At 39.0% G+C, this 6253-nt stretch overlaps 15 non-coding genes across 15 annotated transcripts; 5 read left to right on the forward strand and 10 right to left on the reverse strand.

The window, feature by feature from the left end:
* The first annotated feature begins 189 nt into the window (after positions 1-189).
* On the forward strand, positions 190-261 carry Trnad-guc (transfer RNA aspartic acid (anticodon GUC)). Its single transcript has one exon. It is a non-coding gene; the product is annotated as a tRNA-Asp (tRNA).
* Positions 262-635: 374 nt separating this feature from the next.
* Positions 636-708, reverse strand: Trnaa-agc (transfer RNA alanine (anticodon AGC)). The gene has a single exon. It is a non-coding gene; the product is annotated as a tRNA-Ala (tRNA).
* A 339-nt stretch (positions 709-1047) lies between these two features.
* Positions 1048-1139, reverse strand: Trnay-gua (transfer RNA tyrosine (anticodon GUA)). Its single transcript is given in 2 exon segments — positions 1048-1083; positions 1103-1139. It is a non-coding gene; the product is annotated as a tRNA-Tyr (tRNA).
* A 308-nt stretch (positions 1140-1447) lies between these two features.
* Trnad-guc (transfer RNA aspartic acid (anticodon GUC)) lies at positions 1448-1519 on the forward strand. The gene has a single exon. It is a non-coding gene; the product is annotated as a tRNA-Asp (tRNA).
* Positions 1520-1893: 374 nt separating this feature from the next.
* Trnaa-agc (transfer RNA alanine (anticodon AGC)) lies at positions 1894-1966 on the reverse strand. The gene has a single exon. It is a non-coding gene; the product is annotated as a tRNA-Ala (tRNA).
* Positions 1967-2305: 339 nt separating this feature from the next.
* Trnay-gua (transfer RNA tyrosine (anticodon GUA)) lies at positions 2306-2397 on the reverse strand. Its single transcript is given in 2 exon segments — positions 2306-2341; positions 2361-2397. It is a non-coding gene; the product is annotated as a tRNA-Tyr (tRNA).
* Positions 2398-2705: 308 nt separating this feature from the next.
* Positions 2706-2777, forward strand: Trnad-guc (transfer RNA aspartic acid (anticodon GUC)). The gene has a single exon. It is a non-coding gene; the product is annotated as a tRNA-Asp (tRNA).
* A 374-nt stretch (positions 2778-3151) lies between these two features.
* Trnaa-agc (transfer RNA alanine (anticodon AGC)) lies at positions 3152-3224 on the reverse strand. The gene has a single exon. It is a non-coding gene; the product is annotated as a tRNA-Ala (tRNA).
* Positions 3225-3563: 339 nt separating this feature from the next.
* Positions 3564-3655, reverse strand: Trnay-gua (transfer RNA tyrosine (anticodon GUA)). Its single transcript is given in 2 exon segments — positions 3564-3599; positions 3619-3655. It is a non-coding gene; the product is annotated as a tRNA-Tyr (tRNA).
* Positions 3656-3963: 308 nt separating this feature from the next.
* On the forward strand, positions 3964-4035 carry Trnad-guc (transfer RNA aspartic acid (anticodon GUC)). The gene has a single exon. It is a non-coding gene; the product is annotated as a tRNA-Asp (tRNA).
* Positions 4036-4409: 374 nt separating this feature from the next.
* Trnaa-agc (transfer RNA alanine (anticodon AGC)) lies at positions 4410-4482 on the reverse strand. Its single transcript has one exon. It is a non-coding gene; the product is annotated as a tRNA-Ala (tRNA).
* A 339-nt stretch (positions 4483-4821) lies between these two features.
* On the reverse strand, positions 4822-4913 carry Trnay-gua (transfer RNA tyrosine (anticodon GUA)). The gene is given in 2 exon segments: positions 4822-4857; positions 4877-4913. It is a non-coding gene; the product is annotated as a tRNA-Tyr (tRNA).
* A 308-nt stretch (positions 4914-5221) lies between these two features.
* Positions 5222-5293, forward strand: Trnad-guc (transfer RNA aspartic acid (anticodon GUC)). Its single transcript has one exon. It is a non-coding gene; the product is annotated as a tRNA-Asp (tRNA).
* A 374-nt stretch (positions 5294-5667) lies between these two features.
* On the reverse strand, positions 5668-5740 carry Trnaa-agc (transfer RNA alanine (anticodon AGC)). Its single transcript has one exon. It is a non-coding gene; the product is annotated as a tRNA-Ala (tRNA).
* A 339-nt stretch (positions 5741-6079) lies between these two features.
* Trnay-gua (transfer RNA tyrosine (anticodon GUA)) lies at positions 6080-6171 on the reverse strand. The gene is given in 2 exon segments: positions 6080-6115; positions 6135-6171. It is a non-coding gene; the product is annotated as a tRNA-Tyr (tRNA).
* Positions 6172-6253: the final 82 nt, after the last annotated feature.

Consider the following 6253-nt stretch of genomic DNA (forward strand, 5'->3'; position numbering starts at 1 on the left):
GGGGCGATAATTCATTATGATATTTCAATTTGGCAAGAGTAGCAGAGAAAACAAATAAGTAGAATGACGGATCGGTTGCGCTTAACATATCGCCTACAGCAATCAATACTCTGAATTTGCGGATGCGTTCAATATATTAACAAGATACCAGTGAGCGTTAAGTACCTAAAAATGATGGTCGTTACTAAGTCCTCGGTAGTATAGTGGTTAGTATCCCCGCCTGTCACGCGGGAGACCGGGGTTCGATTCCCCGCCGGGGAGGACATTATTTTTTACTTGGCTTTGGATTTTCATTCTTTAATTGTCAATTTGACCGGTATAGTAACACCGGATAATACCTGTGTAAGGGTTTGAAACCAATCCACTAAATCTGACTATCACTGCATCATTAATCCTTTATGACAGATTATTTACTCATTATTATAATACATCCCGAATGTGGTGAACGAGTCGAACTAATCACATTAAAATAAACATGAGAATGTCAATGAATGAAGGATTCTTGTAACATGTGTAAGGGCAGGACATACACTCGAATCGACACAATTTCCTTATTTCGTTCATATCAGACTCTATTCATTTTCAATGCTGAAAGACTACCGAAAAATTGAGTATTGGCGACATTCAAAAATTAATGGAGGACCCGGGCATCGATCCCGGTACCTCTCGCATGCTAAGCGAGCGCTCTACCATGTGAGCTAGTCCCCCTCTTGGGTAATATGTCATTAAATAACGCCTTTATGCGTACAGATGTCATTCAGTCACTTTATCGGTTCTAACTACAGTTCAAAGTAGTCTCGAGAGCTACATTTGTAGACAATGAGAAATAGGTGATCAAGGAAAAGCCAATCAAGGATCTAATGAAGATTTATTTATATTTAGCACAATTACGTGATATGCCTACAAATGCTTTGGCGGTCTGTCGTTAAAACAAAATGAATAAGGTTGAAACGTCGTACATGCATAAAAAGCCGCTAATGTAATGTGCATTAGCTAAAATTCCTTGAACAATGGTAATATTTGAGAGTGAAATGGGACCAAAAAATATCCCGTGAGGCGGAGTCGAACCACCGACCTAGAGATGTCAGACTTTCTCATTCCACTACAGTCTCCCGCTCTACCAACTGAGCTATCACGGGGTCTGTATACAAATGGTTAAAATTGAGGATTTATACGTATTTGGATGTATTGTACATTTAGTAATAAAAACCAAAAAAAGCGCCATCAATTGAATCTGAAACATATATTAGGGGAAGGAGGGGCGATAATTCATTATGATATTTCAATTTGGCAAGAGTAGCAGAGAAAACAAATAAGTAGAATGACGGATCGGTTGCGCTTAACATATCGCCTACAGCAATCAATACTCTGAATTTGCGGATGCGTTCAATATATTAACAAGATACCAGTGAGCGTTAAGTACCTAAAAATGATGGTCGTTACTAAGTCCTCGGTAGTATAGTGGTTAGTATCCCCGCCTGTCACGCGGGAGACCGGGGTTCGATTCCCCGCCGGGGAGGACATTATTTTTTACTTGGCTTTGGATTTTCATTCTTTAATTGTCAATTTGACCGGTATAGTAACACCGGATAATACCTGTGTAAGGGTTTGAAACCAATCCACTAAATCTGACTATCACTGCATCATTAATCCTTTATGACAGATTATTTACTCATTATTATAATACATCCCGAATGTGGTGAACGAGTCGAACTAATCACATTAAAATAAACATGAGAATGTCAATGAATGAAGGATTCTTGTAACATGTGTAAGGGCAGGACATACACTCGAATCGACACAATTTCCTTATTTCGTTCATATCAGACTCTATTCATTTTCAATGCTGAAAGACTACCGAAAAATTGAGTATTGGCGACATTCAAAAATTAATGGAGGACCCGGGCATCGATCCCGGTACCTCTCGCATGCTAAGCGAGCGCTCTACCATGTGAGCTAGTCCCCCTCTTGGGTAATATGTCATTAAATAACGCCTTTATGCGTACAGATGTCATTCAGTCACTTTATCGGTTCTAACTACAGTTCAAAGTAGTCTCGAGAGCTACATTTGTAGACAATGAGAAATAGGTGATCAAGGAAAAGCCAATCAAGGATCTAATGAAGATTTATTTATATTTAGCACAATTACGTGATATGCCTACAAATGCTTTGGCGGTCTGTCGTTAAAACAAAATGAATAAGGTTGAAACGTCGTACATGCATAAAAAGCCGCTAATGTAATGTGCATTAGCTAAAATTCCTTGAACAATGGTAATATTTGAGAGTGAAATGGGACCAAAAAATATCCCGTGAGGCGGAGTCGAACCACCGACCTAGAGATGTCAGACTTTCTCATTCCACTACAGTCTCCCGCTCTACCAACTGAGCTATCACGGGGTCTGTATACAAATGGTTAAAATTGAGGATTTATACGTATTTGGATGTATTGTACATTTAGTAATAAAAACCAAAAAAAGCGCCATCAATTGAATCTGAAACATATATTAGGGGAAGGAGGGGCGATAATTCATTATGATATTTCAATTTGGCAAGAGTAGCAGAGAAAACAAATAAGTAGAATGACGGATCGGTTGCGCTTAACATATCGCCTACAGCAATCAATACTCTGAATTTGCGGATGCGTTCAATATATTAACAAGATACCAGTGAGCGTTAAGTACCTAAAAATGATGGTCGTTACTAAGTCCTCGGTAGTATAGTGGTTAGTATCCCCGCCTGTCACGCGGGAGACCGGGGTTCGATTCCCCGCCGGGGAGGACATTATTTTTTACTTGGCTTTGGATTTTCATTCTTTAATTGTCAATTTGACCGGTATAGTAACACCGGATAATACCTGTGTAAGGGTTTGAAACCAATCCACTAAATCTGACTATCACTGCATCATTAATCCTTTATGACAGATTATTTACTCATTATTATAATACATCCCGAATGTGGTGAACGAGTCGAACTAATCACATTAAAATAAACATGAGAATGTCAATGAATGAAGGATTCTTGTAACATGTGTAAGGGCAGGACATACACTCGAATCGACACAATTTCCTTATTTCGTTCATATCAGACTCTATTCATTTTCAATGCTGAAAGACTACCGAAAAATTGAGTATTGGCGACATTCAAAAATTAATGGAGGACCCGGGCATCGATCCCGGTACCTCTCGCATGCTAAGCGAGCGCTCTACCATGTGAGCTAGTCCCCCTCTTGGGTAATATGTCATTAAATAACGCCTTTATGCGTACAGATGTCATTCAGTCACTTTATCGGTTCTAACTACAGTTCAAAGTAGTCTCGAGAGCTACATTTGTAGACAATGAGAAATAGGTGATCAAGGAAAAGCCAATCAAGGATCTAATGAAGATTTATTTATATTTAGCACAATTACGTGATATGCCTACAAATGCTTTGGCGGTCTGTCGTTAAAACAAAATGAATAAGGTTGAAACGTCGTACATGCATAAAAAGCCGCTAATGTAATGTGCATTAGCTAAAATTCCTTGAACAATGGTAATATTTGAGAGTGAAATGGGACCAAAAAATATCCCGTGAGGCGGAGTCGAACCACCGACCTAGAGATGTCAGACTTTCTCATTCCACTACAGTCTCCCGCTCTACCAACTGAGCTATCACGGGGTCTGTATACAAATGGTTAAAATTGAGGATTTATACGTATTTGGATGTATTGTACATTTAGTAATAAAAACCAAAAAAAGCGCCATCAATTGAATCTGAAACATATATTAGGGGAAGGAGGGGCGATAATTCATTATGATATTTCAATTTGGCAAGAGTAGCAGAGAAAACAAATAAGTAGAATGACGGATCGGTTGCGCTTAACATATCGCCTACAGCAATCAATACTCTGAATTTGCGGATGCGTTCAATATATTAACAAGATACCAGTGAGCGTTAAGTACCTAAAAATGATGGTCGTTACTAAGTCCTCGGTAGTATAGTGGTTAGTATCCCCGCCTGTCACGCGGGAGACCGGGGTTCGATTCCCCGCCGGGGAGGACATTATTTTTTACTTGGCTTTGGATTTTCATTCTTTAATTGTCAATTTGACCGGTATAGTAACACCGGATAATACCTGTGTAAGGGTTTGAAACCAATCCACTAAATCTGACTATCACTGCATCATTAATCCTTTATGACAGATTATTTACTCATTATTATAATACATCCCGAATGTGGTGAACGAGTCGAACTAATCACATTAAAATAAACATGAGAATGTCAATGAATGAAGGATTCTTGTAACATGTGTAAGGGCAGGACATACACTCGAATCGACACAATTTCCTTATTTCGTTCATATCAGACTCTATTCATTTTCAATGCTGAAAGACTACCGAAAAATTGAGTATTGGCGACATTCAAAAATTAATGGAGGACCCGGGCATCGATCCCGGTACCTCTCGCATGCTAAGCGAGCGCTCTACCATGTGAGCTAGTCCCCCTCTTGGGTAATATGTCATTAAATAACGCCTTTATGCGTACAGATGTCATTCAGTCACTTTATCGGTTCTAACTACAGTTCAAAGTAGTCTCGAGAGCTACATTTGTAGACAATGAGAAATAGGTGATCAAGGAAAAGCCAATCAAGGATCTAATGAAGATTTATTTATATTTAGCACAATTACGTGATATGCCTACAAATGCTTTGGCGGTCTGTCGTTAAAACAAAATGAATAAGGTTGAAACGTCGTACATGCATAAAAAGCCGCTAATGTAATGTGCATTAGCTAAAATTCCTTGAACAATGGTAATATTTGAGAGTGAAATGGGACCAAAAAATATCCCGTGAGGCGGAGTCGAACCACCGACCTAGAGATGTCAGACTTTCTCATTCCACTACAGTCTCCCGCTCTACCAACTGAGCTATCACGGGGTCTGTATACAAATGGTTAAAATTGAGGATTTATACGTATTTGGATGTATTGTACATTTAGTAATAAAAACCAAAAAAAGCGCCATCAATTGAATCTGAAACATATATTAGGGGAAGGAGGGGCGATAATTCATTATGATATTTCAATTTGGCAAGAGTAGCAGAGAAAACAAATAAGTAGAATGACGGATCGGTTGCGCTTAACATATCGCCTACAGCAATCAATACTCTGAATTTGCGGATGCGTTCAATATATTAACAAGATACCAGTGAGCGTTAAGTACCTAAAAATGATGGTCGTTACTAAGTCCTCGGTAGTATAGTGGTTAGTATCCCCGCCTGTCACGCGGGAGACCGGGGTTCGATTCCCCGCCGGGGAGGACATTATTTTTTACTTGGCTTTGGATTTTCATTCTTTAATTGTCAATTTGACCGGTATAGTAACACCGGATAATACCTGTGTAAGGGTTTGAAACCAATCCACTAAATCTGACTATCACTGCATCATTAATCCTTTATGACAGATTATTTACTCATTATTATAATACATCCCGAATGTGGTGAACGAGTCGAACTAATCACATTAAAATAAACATGAGAATGTCAATGAATGAAGGATTCTTGTAACATGTGTAAGGGCAGGACATACACTCGAATCGACACAATTTCCTTATTTCGTTCATATCAGACTCTATTCATTTTCAATGCTGAAAGACTACCGAAAAATTGAGTATTGGCGACATTCAAAAATTAATGGAGGACCCGGGCATCGATCCCGGTACCTCTCGCATGCTAAGCGAGCGCTCTACCATGTGAGCTAGTCCCCCTCTTGGGTAATATGTCATTAAATAACGCCTTTATGCGTACAGATGTCATTCAGTCACTTTATCGGTTCTAACTACAGTTCAAAGTAGTCTCGAGAGCTACATTTGTAGACAATGAGAAATAGGTGATCAAGGAAAAGCCAATCAAGGATCTAATGAAGATTTATTTATATTTAGCACAATTACGTGATATGCCTACAAATGCTTTGGCGGTCTGTCGTTAAAACAAAATGAATAAGGTTGAAACGTCGTACATGCATAAAAAGCCGCTAATGTAATGTGCATTAGCTAAAATTCCTTGAACAATGGTAATATTTGAGAGTGAAATGGGACCAAAAAATATCCCGTGAGGCGGAGTCGAACCACCGACCTAGAGATGTCAGACTTTCTCATTCCACTACAGTCTCCCGCTCTACCAACTGAGCTATCACGGGGTCTGTATACAAATGGTTAAAATTGAGGATTTATACGTATTTGGATGTATTGTACATTTAGTAATAAAAACCAAAAAAAGCG

This window comes from Mytilus trossulus, chromosome 5, assembly GCF_036588685.1.
Source record: "Mytilus trossulus isolate FHL-02 chromosome 5, PNRI_Mtr1.1.1.hap1, whole genome shotgun sequence".
NCBI classification, from domain to species: Eukaryota; Metazoa; Mollusca; class Bivalvia; order Mytilida; family Mytilidae; genus Mytilus; species Mytilus trossulus.